We start from the raw sequence: 13,541 nt of genomic DNA, 5'->3' as shown, positions 1-13,541 counted from the left end.
CTGTTTGCAAGGTGATGGTGGCCTCTCTCAGGGGGCTTGGGATGAGAAAGAAGGTCTGGATTCCAGACGTGCCGCATAGTAAGAAACAGATGATTTTTGTACAAAGAGGCCAAAATGGGACTAAGGAACCTCTTCCTGGGCCAGGTTGCAGAAATGTGTTTTGTATGCGCTTCCATAGATCATAAAGAAGAAACTCTGGGTTAAGGGCTTCTGTTTGTTAAATAAAGGGAAGGAAATTCCTCTGGGGGTTTTCCACTCCTGGACAGCAATGAGGAGCAGGGGGAGCGATGACAGGGACTCAGACGTTCCCAAACTGGACTTCTTACTTCATGTGTGCTCATATTACAAAAATCAGGTTTGCACTTTTCATTGCTTTGTATCGGCACTGCTCGGCTTTGGTCAGTCACATGTGTTTTGAGTATCCCATTTGCCTGGGGGGGGGCAGTGTCAGGATGCTGAGAAATTAACGACAAAATCCCTGCTCTCAAAGATATTGATAACTAAGCTGGGGAGACACAACATAATATATATATATATGAGATTTACATATGTGTATATGAATGATCTATATGGTATATGCAGATTCAGAGTCTATAGGATGACGTCTGGTGTGTTGGTTCTAATAGGGCTGGGTGCCACTCGGAGCTCTGAGAACTGAATGTCTCATGACCTCATCAGACAACAGCCAGAGAGGCCAATCCCTGTTGTGGATGATCTGGTTCAGATTCATTTCTCCTTATTCTCCCGCTTTGAGACCTTGGGCAAATTACTTTACTCTTTCTGAGCCTCAGTGTCCCCATCTGTAAAATGGGAATGATAGTAGTACCTACTGGCAGGATTGCCTTTGAAGTTTGCAATGGCTCGTAATATAAAAAGCCTCAGCATAGTACGAGGCACTGATCATCCCTCAGGAAGGGGTGACTGTTCTGTAATGCCAGACCAGAAGGTTTCTGAGGGACCCTTGTGCTCTTCATCACTGTGTCATTCATACATAGTACATACGGTAGGTCTGATGAATGCATATTTAGCACAAATATTTATTGAAAGAAAGAATGAACAGTTGGCAGATAGAAAGTAGAATGAAATTCCAGACATAAAGGTGAGTCTCAAAGTTAAAGGCATCCATTCTTTTGTATTTTTGTGCTGCAATCACATTTAAACAAAAGTTCTTGTTACATCACATTGGCTAGTGTGATCATTGAGGGTTAAACTGGAAAGGATGTTGGGGATTGAGTCACAGCAGCCCCCTTCTTTTACTGATGAGGAAACTGAGGCGCAGAAAGGAGGCAGCCATGTGGCTGACCAGCCTCTGGGCTCCAGCCTCCAGGGTCCTCATTGCTGGGACAGTAGTGTTCCTTGGCATTCTTCCTGGTGGCCCTAAAAAAAAGAGACTAACTCGTGCCTGTAAACTGTTGCCAAATTTTGCTCAGAGAACAGAGATAAGCATCCTGAAAAGAGGGAAATGCCACAGTCCTAGTTTTCCCGAGTAATTTTGTGTATCTTGGCCTCTAGGACGTGGGACGATTTTCCGGGTCCCAGGAGCCTGTTCCTGAGAGCAGAGCCATTTTCCTGTGGGAGGGCTGGGGTCAGGTCCAGGGTGCCTGCCAGACCGCCTGTGTGAAAAGCCTCAAGTGGCTGAAAAAACAAGCATGTTACCCCACTGAACAACAGCTCTTAAGGGGGGGATTACCAGGGCTGAAACGTGAAATGTAAAGAAAGGATTTAAAAAGAGCCAGGTGCTTCAAGTCCTGTGTCTGGGCTGATGAGGCTCCAAAGTGTTAAAGAGAAATTCCATTCGGATGAGTCTGCGGCCACAGTATTTGTTCATGCTGGGCCAGCAGGGAAGGGAGAGGGGGCAGCTCCCTGGGGCCTGTTCAGGCAGTCAGGGCCCTTCCTGGGTGGAGGGATAGTCCAGGTTTGAACCCTTGGCGCTGGGCCTGGGTCCTGGGTCACGGGAATTCGCCCTGTGCTCCCAGGAGGTCATTCCAACCTGAGCAGGAAGATGGAAGCCACCGTGGAGACAGGCACAACTCTGGACACATACTTGGCTTCGGTCTCGAGCACTTGGAAAGGGGGCCGCTGGGCCAGATCAGCTCTTTGACTGTTTTCCTAGAGAAAGAATTGAGATGTTCAGAAAATGGTCTCTAAAGTCAGTTCTTATTAATGCATCATCTTGGTGTGCTTTAAAATACTGTCGGAGGGACTTCCCTGGCAGTCCAGTGGTTAAGACTTATAAAATACTGTCAGAAGCCCAGGTCCCCTTGAAGCTGTGGTTGGCAGGGTGCTATGTACCAGGAGGAGACGAGGCATGGAGGCTGTGGCGACTCTGTGCGCACGGTCACGCCCTCCATGGTGACCATGTGCAGAGCTGGTTTTAAGTGTGTTTCTCTTTGAAGACACCTTATTCAATACATATTGTTGGCTCAGTAATGCTGAACTTATGACCAGCTCTATAACCCTTATCTGAAGGAAGCTTATCTAACACACATTTTCTTCTTAAGGCACTTCATAGCTTTCTTGCATTTGGGAACACTAGACAGCCTTTCCGCACGATACTTGGGGGGCCATTTCAAACAGTGAAATGACCACAAAAAAAAAATCAAGCACAAAAATGCAAAAAATGTGGCACCAAACAGACTGAAAAGGACACTTGTTTATAGTAGGAGTTGAATCAAGCAGCGTGGGGCCTTGCTTGACTTCCGCTGGGAACACGTGTGGTGGGTGGGTGACTCGTATTTTTCACCTCCCTGTGCACATCTGAGAATGACCATGGAAGTGTCGCAAGACTGATTGGGGGGGTTACAAATAAATTTTAGCAAATGGGCAAATCCACAAATATGGAACTCATGAATCATGAAGATTGACTGCACCCCTTTCTCCCAAATATTATGCTGAATGTGCACCTATTATGCTAACCCCCACCTTTTAAATTGTGTTATTTTTAAAAATAGGAGGTACAAATTTGCAAAAGGAAGAATGCTAAATTTCACCAACCAGGGGACTTCCCTGGTGGTCCAGTGGTTAAGACTCCATGCTCCCATGCAGGGGTCTTGGGTTCAACCCCTGGTTGAGGAGCTAGATCCCACATGCTGTGCAGTGGGGCCAAAACATTAAAAATAAATAAATAATTCCACCAACCAGAGATCACCACTGTTTACATTTTAGTGCCTGTGTCTTTCTGGTGTTTTTTTCTTTGCAACTATGTACCCATCATCTATACTCTTATTTTGTATGTGTAAATACATAAATGTGTGTGTTTAAAGCAAAATTAGTATCATACCATGCTTATTTCATAGTTCCTTGTTGTTGGAGTCTAAAATTAGAGGCAGGGGAGTGGTGGTCCAGTGGTTAAAACTTGGTGCTTCCAATGCAGGGGGCTTGGGTTCAATCTCCTGCCTGGGAACTAAGATCCCACAAGCCTCATGGTGCAGCTAAGAAAAAAATGGGGGGGTGGGGCAGGGACATCAAGGTGTGGACTGTGTCCTGTTAGGGACCACTGATGGGTTCTAAGCAGTGAGAGTCCATAATCAGATTAGATATGCAACCATGGTAGTCATGTAGACAATGGACTTGAGGGAACGAAACTAGAGTCAGCTGTCCAGTATGGTGGCTACTAGTTACATGTGTCTGTGAGCGCTTTGAATGCAGCCAGTGCTTGTTGAGATGTGCTGAGTTAAATATACACTGGATATAAAAAAATGTGGTACCAAAAAAATGTAAAGTATCTCTTTAGTAACTTTTTATACCAATGACATGTTGAAATGATCATCTTGTAGATATATTGGGTTAAGTAAAATATATTATTGAAACTAATTTCACTTTTTAAAAAAATTTGGCTGCACTGGGTCTCATTTACAGCATGCAGGATCTTCAATCTTCATTGCAGTTTGAGGGATCTTTAGTTGCAACATGCAAACTCTTGGTTGCAGCCTGTGAGATCTAGTTCCCTGCCCAGGGATCGAACCTGAGCCTCCTGCATTGAGAACGAGGAGTTCTAGCCACTGGACCACCATGGAAGTCCCTCACTTCTTTTTTTTTTTCCCCTACTTTTTAATGTGGCTACTAAAGTTCTTTAAATGGTGTATATTTGTATATTTCTATTGGACAGCACTGAACCTGAGGGGGAAGGATGATGAGGGTCTCCCCCGCCCCAGGGTCATGGGGATGGGAATGGGGGGGAGCAGTGGATTTGAGAAACCGTAGGAAATACAGTCGATGGCTATGTCTTGGCTTTGGAGGGTGCTACGGACTGAATAGTTATGTCCCTCTCAAATCCATGTGTCGATTTTATTTGGAAGTGAGACTTTTGGGCAGTAATTAGGTTTAGGTGAGGTCATGAGAGTGGAGCCCTTACCCTGGGATTCGTGCCCTGATAAGGGAAGGGTTCAGAGCTCGCTCCCTAAAGCCCCCAGTGTGCGGACACCCGCAAGAAGGCAACTGTCTGCAAACCAGAAAGAGAGCCCTCCTCAAATGCTGAATCTGCCAGCCTCTTGATTTTGGAACTTCCAGCCTCCAAAACTGTGAGAAATAAATGTCTGCTATCTAAGCTGTCCAGTCTCTGGTATTTGTTACGGCAGCCTGAGCTAAGACAGGGTGAGACAGGAAGGAGTTAATGTCACCAGCGGAGGCAGGGGAAGTGGGGGCTGGGGGAGTAAAAGCTGCAGAGAAGTTCAGCTGTCTGGCTACTTGATTCCGGCTCTGTGGAGAGGAAGGTCTCTGCCTGGGAAGGATCTGTGAGTCACTGGCAAAGAGAGCCGTGAGAGGGACTGAGAGCCCCAGAGAGCCTGTGGGGAGAGAAAAGTCAGTGGCCTGAAGGGGAGGTGCGGGGGAGAACCAGTGGAGATCTGGGGCCAGGACGGCACCGGAACAGAGGGGCACAGACGGGGCAGGGTGCTCACAGAGGCCAAGGGAAGGTGCATCAGAGAGAGGGTGAGTGATGCTGAGAACATGAAATGTCAGAAAAACTTGAAAAGTACCACATGGGTTTATCTGTTTAGAAAGGGTACTGTAAATCTTCGTTCAGCCATTTCTATGTATATGTGCTTGCTCAGTCTCTGAGTTGTGTCTGATTCTCTGCAACCCCATGGACTGCAGCCTGCCAGGCTCCTTTGTCAGTGGGGTTTTCCTGGCAAGAATACTGGAGTGGGGTCCTCTGGAATAGGAACTGCAAGGGATCTTCCTGACCTGGAGATCGAACTCACATCTCCTGCATTGGCAGGCAAAATTCTTTACTGCTGAGCCACTGGGGAAACCCGAGCCATTTCTGTATTTTATTATGATTAATAGTAATACTTCACTTTTGAGAGCATTTACTTTATGCCAGCACAGCACACAGCACTGCAGGCTTCGAACAATGAATACCTAAGATATTATCCCCATTGTACAGGTGAGGATACCAGGGCCTGTGGTCAATGGCGCCTGCCAGGCTCCAGCCTTGATCTGTCTGACTGCAGCCCCCACAGTGTCACCTAAACTTTTTTGCAACTCCTAGACTTGCCCTGGCCAGGAAGTGTCCCTCCTGTCTCAGACATGAGTCTCTTAGGCCATGTGGAAACGCTCGCCTCCCTTTAGTTCTGGCCTTGTAGGGGCCATGACCGTGGCTGGAGAGTAGGGGGATTTCTGCATTCCAGTGTGCTGAGGTCAGCGCATGCATGCAGACACCCAGTGGTACTGGTTTCTAGGGCCGGGGCTTTGCTCTGGAGATAGCCTGGCCCCCTCTGTCCATGCTGTCTGAGTGGATGAGCCTCCACTTCCAGGTACCCATTGTTTTTCTGCTTCCCATCATTTCTGCCCTAATGGCTGTTCCATGGAAGAATCCGCTAAAGAATCCGCCGGATGGACAGGATGCAGGGCAGAGTCCTTCCCTCCCTCTGGGCCAGGACTTGCTGCACAGTGAGGAATGCCGCCCCCACCCCCAGCCCTGCCCAGGCTCATGCCTGAGGTTTTACTGCTTTCGTTCACTTCCATACATGGAAGCAGGGTTGCCAGCCTCTGCCGGGAGTGCGCCCGAAGCAGGAGGTTTACCTCCCCACGGCTGACAGACAGCCCCCTGGCTCACATGTAAAAAATGTATTTATTGAAAAAGACCCTGGATTTAACCATACGTGTCTGCCAAAAGAGAGCTCGGGCATCTCTACAGAGAAGAATTGTAAAAATTGCAGTCTGGTTCCTGAGTGCTGGGTTACAACAATTAACTCAAATTCTGTGATGATTAGAACGCTCTACTGATGGGAGTGATAAGCTTTTAAATCTTAAATAAAGAAGCTTTTGGAAGAGAGGCAGAGATCCATTTTATAAATATAGATATGCAGGTCTTTGGTAACATATATGAGCATACGTACACTTTTCTCACGGATTGGAGGAAAAGGAAAGAAAATCTTGACCAAACCAAGAGGGAGTAGTGCTCAAAAACAACTCAAACCTGGGCTGTCCATCATGGCCAAGCAGCCAACTGATACATATCAATTTTTAAAGAATTTTGGTTCTCTTCAGTTCAGTCGCTCAGTTGTGTCTGACTCTGCAACCTCATGGACTGCAGCACGCCAGGCTTCCCTGTCCATCACCATCTCCCAGAGCTTGCTCAAACTCATGTCCATTGAGTTGGTGATGCCATCCAACCGTCTCGTCCTCTGTTGTCCCCTTCTCCTCCTGCCTTCAATCTTTCCCAGCATCAGGGTCTTTTCTAATGAGTTGGCTTTTTGCATCAGGTGGCCAAAGTATTGGAGTTTGAGCTTCAGCATCAGTCCTTCCAATGAATATTCAGGACTGATTTCTTTTAGAATTGACTGGTTTCATCTCCTTGCAGTCCAAGGGACTCGAGTCTTCTCCAACACCACAGTTACAAAGCATCAGTTCTTCGGTGCTCAGCTTTCTTTATGGTCCAACTCTCACATCCATACATGACCACTGGAAAAACCGTGAAAGTGAAAGTTGTTCAGTCGTGTCCAACTCTTTGCAACCCCATGGACTGTAGTCCATGGAATTCTCCAGGCCAGAATACTGGAGTGGGTAGCCTTTCCCTGCTCCAGGGGGTCTTCCTGACCCAAGAATCGAACCAGGGTCTCCTGCATTGCAGGCGGATTCTTTACCAACTGAGCTACCAGGGAAAAACCATAACTTTGACTAGAAGGACGTTTGTTGGCAAAGTAATATCTCTGCATTTTAATATATTGCCTAGGTTGGTCATAACTTTTCTTCCAAGGAGCAAGCGTCTTTTACTTTCATGGCTCTCTTGAGGAAATGCTTTTTATATGCTTAGTACTAGGGTCCTGGGTCGTTTGCTTTTGTTGCATAAATGATCGAGGGTCGGCATAAAAGTTAGACTTCTAGAAAGTAACAGTGGATTCTAAAAGTAGTTTGGGGGAAATGATGAATGTGTATTTCTTACAGAGCTGTCTCTACTGGTTCTCTTGAGCCAAATTTACCATATCATCTGGGTCTTTGCCCTGCTACCATTTTGGGTACAGTTGTTTGGATATATTTTACTGGATTTTCTTTGTAGTCTGCCTCCAGTCTCTGAGATCTGCTGTTGTGGAATCTGAATTATTTGAAAGCTGTAATTCAAGATTGTAAAATTCTGGAAGCACGTGACAGAGTCTGCTTTTGTTTTGGGGGACTTGATGAAGGGGTGGAAAGATTGCTCCCGGCCTGACAGTTTGCTCACCCCACCCTTCCCCCAAACACTAGATGCTGTTCCGGCCTTAGATAAGATCTTTTTTTTAAGAAAAGAAAAAGCTTCTAGTTCTTTCTTATCATGATTTATTTTGAGCTTAAAAGAGCAAACCTTAAACTTCTTGATCTCTGTCCTTGCTCCCTTCCCCCACCGGATCCCTTTCTCTAATTGAATAAAAAGATTTTGAAATTCTTCCTTGATTCTTTCCTGCCTCAAGGGGAAGGGGTGAATCGGCACCAGCTTTATTGCTCCGGTCCGTGATGTTGATCTGAATTCCTTCTCTTGCTTTTTCACGAGTTGAAAGATTTCCTGCTGTGACTGATGGATGTGTATTCGGAGGGCATTGAATTTGAAAGGTGGATGGGACTGCCTTCTGAGTTAAAGGGCTCCTTTTAAGCAACCTTTTCTCCCCCCTTCTGTTTAAAAAAAGTGATTTCTCAAGCATCAGGCTGTCATCAACCCCACTAATTGTTTAGCCTCCAGGCTGGGCCAGTAGTTGGGGCAAATTACTTCTGGCTGTAGAGCTGTTTAGCCCAAGCATTACCCTCCCAGAAGCTGCTCACCAAATGGCTGTTATCACAGGGTGTCGAGGCTGCGCACGGGCTGAAGGATGGATAATGTCTGCCTGCACCAGCCCAGCTGCTGCTCCCAGGCTGGAGCTCGGGCTAAGTCCCGGGCCTCCCCAGGAGGGTAGAGGGTCCTCACTTTGCTTCTCTTTCCAGATTGAGGAAGGGAGGGTGCGGCAAAGGAGGCCGGTGGAGGGAAGAGGAGGTTCAGTCTCTGCTCTTCCTATTCTCTTGGATGATTCCACATTATTGTAGGGAATACAGGTCTCAGCTTCAAAGTGCAATGGGGAGAGAAGACGGAATGGTGTTGGCATCCCAGTTCTGTTAGGTTTCCCTCAAGTGCTTGCTCCAAGTACAACATCATGGGTTGATTTTCAACCCTGGCTGATAAATCAGGGTCACCTGGGGATCTTTTAAAAATGCACATTTCCGGGTCTTGTTCACTGCTCTGTCCCCAGCATAGAGCACATGCCTGGTACGTAAAATAGGCCCTATGTAAAATGAGTTAAGTTCTTGAGGAACCCATTCTGTCTGCCCATCATATCTAGGAGAGTGAGTAGGTACCAACTCTCAGCCCGTCTTTTGTACACACAGAGTCCAGACTAAGCTGGAAGATGTGTCCTTCCTTCCCACATCAAGTCCCCAGCAGTCAGACAGCTCTGTACCATCCCACATACTGTTCTGATGATGATCAGGGCTCACATGCTTTTAGGTTAGTACTATGCTCAGGTAGAAAGTGAAGAGGAACTAAAGGGCCTCTTGATGAAAGTGAAAGAGGAGAGTGAAAAAGTTTGCTTAAAGCTTAACATTCAGGAAACTAAGATCATGGCCTCTGGTCCCGTCACCTCATGGCAAATAGATGGGGAGACAGTGGAAACAGTGTTAGACTTTATTTTTTTGGGCTCCAAAATCACTGCAGATGGTGACTGCAGCCATGAAATTAAAAGACGCTTACTCCTTGGAAGGAAAGTTATGACCAACCTAGATAGCATATTAAAAAGCAGAGACATTACTTTGCCAACAAAGGTCCATCTGGTCAAGGCTATGGTTTTTCCAGTGGTCATGTATGGATGTGAGAGTTGGACTGTGAAGAAAGCTGAGCGCCGAAGAATTGATGCTTTTGAACTGTGGTGTTGGAGAAGACTCTTGAGAGTCCCTTGGACAGCAAGGAGATCCAACCAGTCCATCCTGAAGGAGATAAGTCCTGGGTGTTCATTGGAAGGACTGATGCTGAAGCTGAAACTCCAATACTTTGGCCACCTGATGCGAAGAGCTGACTCATTGGAAAAGACCCTGATGCTGGGAGGAATTGGGGGCAGGAGGAGAAGGGGACGACAGAGGATGAGATGGCTGGATGGCATCACCGACTCGATGGGCATGAGTTTGAGTAAACTCCGGGGGTTTGTGATGGACAGGGAAGCCTGGTGTGCTGCTATTCACGGGGTCGCAAAGAGTCGGACACGACTGAGCGACTGAACTGAACTGAACTGAACGCTCAGGTATTTAGTGCTTTGTGATCTGGAATGACACACAGAAAGAAGAATGCTGAGAATAAACAATCATAACAAAAATAAAAATTACAGCTTTTATTTACATATTGGGTGTGCCAACTTTGCCAGGCCCTGTCTAAGTGCTTTGCATTATTTATTTAATTCTCACATAGCACCCTGAATGAGGCACCATTGGACTGCATCATTTTCCTAGTGGTGGAGCCAGTAACTGAACTCTGCCTCTAGCACCTGCCCTGGAGGTGTGCTGAGCTCCCTAATAACAGACCCAGCTTGTCACTTAAGGTGGAGTCTTTCATTTGCCAAGCACTGAGATGAAAAGGACTTCCCATGTGCTGCATCATTTAATATTCACACGAACTCTATGAGGTAGACATCATTACGCCCATTGTAAAGATGAGGAAACTGAGGCCCAGAGAGATAAGAGATGTGCCCAAAGTGGCAGAATCAGTCAGTTGGCTTTCTTTCTAAAACCTGTTCTTTCTCCCTGTGCCCCACCATGTCTTATGGTGTGTGTGTATGGGTGTGTGTGTGTTGGGGTAGCTGGGTGTGTGTGTGTGTGTGTGTTGGGGTAGCAGGGAGAGTGTGTGTGTGTGTGTGTGTTGGGGTAGCTGGGTGTGTGTGTGGGTGTGTGTGTGTGTGTTGGGGTAGCTGGGTGTGTGTGTGTGTGTCGGGGTAGCTGGGTGTGTGTGTGTGTGTCGGGGTAGCTGGGTGTGTGTGTGTGTGTCGGGGTAGCTGGGTGTGTGTGTGTGTGTTGGGGTAGCTGGGTGTGTGTGTGTGTCTGTGTGTGTTGGGGTAGCCAACACATATGTCATATGCCATAGTTTTGGCACATTTGGGAAGCGAATATGGCATCTTTGATAGGAATGTCTCAGGCTAGGTGTTACTGGAGATGAGGCAGGCTAGGGTCTTGAGCACGCCAAACACAGAGAATCGGAAAAGGAAGAGCTCAGAAGAGTGATTGCAGGTAGAATCCGTCAGCCTCTAGTCTTTTAGTTAACGCAGCTACTCTGACACACACACACACACACACACCCAGCTACTCCAACACACACACACACACACACACACACACACACCCAGCTACCCTGAGACACACACGCACCCACACACACCCAGCTACCCCAACACACACACACACACACACACACACACACACACCCAGCTACCCTGAGACACACACACACACGCACCCACACACACCCAGCTACCCCAACACACACACACACACACACACACACTCCCGGCTACCCCAACACACACACACACACACACACACACACACCCAGCTACCCCAGCACACACACAGACACACACTCTCCCGGCTACCTCAACACACACACGCACACACAGACACACCCAGCTACCCCAACACACACACAGACACACACTCTCCTGGCTACCCCAACACACACACACACACACACACACCCACCCACACACACACCCAGCTACCCCAACACACACACACCCACACACCCACACCCAGCTACCCCGACACACACACACACACCCAGCTACCCTGAGACACACACACACACCCACACACACCCAGCTACCCCGACACACACACCCAGCTACCCTGAGACACACACACACACACCCAGCTACCCTGAGACACACACACACACACACACACACACACCCAGCTACCCCGACACACACCCACACACACACCCAGCTACCCCAACACACACACACACATGCACACACCCAGCTACCCCAACACACACACACACACACACACCCAGCTACCTTGAGACACACACACACGCACACACCCAGCTACTCCAAACAATACACACACACACCCAGCTACCCCCAACACACACACACACAACCACCACACACACACCCAGCTACCCAACACACACACAGACACACACTCTCCCAGCTACCTCAACACACACACACACACACACACCCCAGCTACCCCAACACACACACAGACACACACTCTCCTGGCTACCCCAACACACACACACACACACACACATACACCCACAGCTACCCCGACACCCACACACACACCCACACACACACACTCTTTCCCGGCTACCCCAACACACACACACACACACACACCCAGCTACCCCGATACACACACACACACACACACCCAGCTACCCCGACACACACACAGACACACACTCTCCCGGCTACCCCAACACACACACACACAGACACACACACACATACCCAGCCACCCCAACACACACACACACACACACAGACACACACACACCCAGCTACCGTGACACACACACACACACCCACACACACACACCCACACCCAGCTACCCCGACACACACACACACACACACCCAGCTACCCCAACACACACACAGACACACACTCTCCCGGCCATCCCAACACACACACACACACACACACACACTCTGTCTGTCTCTTTCTACCCCAGGGAAGAATGTCTGTAGCAGCAAAGAAAGAGGCCTTTGAGCAGCCAACAGGGTGAAAACAGCCAAGGTCCCAGGACCCCAGGGACATTTCCAGTCTGTGGTTTGCTGACCTAACCCAGAGGACCTCCTCATTGGTTGGTCATTTCTGAAAGATTAGCATTGCTATGAAAGGGCAGAATTGACAAGATTCTAGAGAAAGAGGGTAAGAAATGAGATAAGCAACTGGTAGTACATAGAAGGCGGCTGCCCCAGACACCCTGAGTGAGGGAGGCGCTGCTGGGTCACCTCTGCCCCGTGGCCCCTGTGATCTACTTTCAGATACTGGATCCCCCTGTTCATTATCTTGGGAGAAACATCCATACCCTTAGTAGCCACTGGCTTTTCAGTATCTAACTTCTATCTCTGTGATCTTAGTGGCCACTGGCTTTTCAGGGTCCAGCTTCTAACCCTGTAATCTGGGAAACACTCATCTATTTCCCAAGGTTCCTTGAAGACCCACTTGGGATTCTAGATCATGCCATTGGCAACAAGTTCAGATACCGACTACCCCCTGATTGCGTGAAGCATGTGGGGAATTTCCACACACATTCTGTGCTTAAGAAATGTATAGGAATAATTTTCTTTTCTACAAAGAAACATACTTGCCTGTTTTTCTGGAAACATAGCTGCCTTTTAGTGTATCTTCTCTTTTCTAACCTTTGGTAGAGACTTAGGAGGGAAGAGTAATTCCCTTTTGTCTCAGCTCCATCCTGTGTAAACTGATAAGTGTGAATCTGGAGGAGACAGGGAGAGTGGCGAGCCTGGGGCAAATGGAAGGGGAGTGGGAAGAGCATTCTCATCTCAGAGCAGCAGCCTTGCTGGAATACAGACCTGGATGACCAGATCTTGCAAAATGTTTACAAACTGTGGGCTCTTCTGATTCTAAGTGCTGTGCTGTGCTAAGTCACTTCAGTCCTGTCCGACTCTGTGTGACCCTATGGACTGTAGCCCCCCAGGCTCCTCTGTCCTTTGGGATTCTCCAGGCAAGAATATTGGAGTGGGTTGCCAAGCCCTCCTCCAGGGGATCTTCCTGACCCAGGGATCGAACCCACGTCTCTTACATCTCCTGCATTGGCAGGTGGGTTCTTTACCACTAGTGCCTCTATTGCTAACTAATTGAAATTTAAAACGTTGTGTGTGTGTGTGTCAAAGGACACATCTTGAGGGCCCGGTTTGGCTCTTGGTGGGCTCTTGGTGATTTTGACTTTAAGGGCAACTGCCAGGGTGCCACTCCCAATGCTGCACTCTGTACCTGGTCTGCACCTGGCAGATGGGGTGGGGGAGGGGCGGGAAGCATTCACGAGTATGGATGAGTGGTTTCCAGGGAATTTAAAG

At 48.1% G+C, this 13,541-nt stretch overlaps 1 protein-coding gene across 4 annotated transcripts in view; it reads left to right on the top strand.

Moving 5' to 3' along the window:
- NXN (nucleoredoxin) overlaps positions 1–13,541 on the top strand; it is a 159,282-nt gene that overhangs the window by 20,381 nt on the left and 125,360 nt on the right. The window contains exon 1 of one of the 4 annotated variants that reach the window (XM_043478733.1): positions 4,772–4,929. The exons of the other annotated variants lie outside the window; for them this stretch is intronic. The gene's annotated coding sequence lies outside the window, so the exon portion shown is untranslated. Of the gene's footprint in view, positions 1–4,771; positions 4,930–13,541 lie in introns of those variants that run through there. 4 annotated transcript variants of the gene reach the window in all.

Source organism: Cervus canadensis, chromosome 1 (assembly GCF_019320065.1).
Source record: "Cervus canadensis isolate Bull #8, Minnesota chromosome 1, ASM1932006v1, whole genome shotgun sequence".
NCBI lineage: Eukaryota > Metazoa > Chordata > Mammalia > Artiodactyla > Cervidae > Cervus > Cervus canadensis.
Note: the sequence above shows the minus strand (reverse complement) of the source record. Positions and strands in the feature narration are given on the sequence as shown.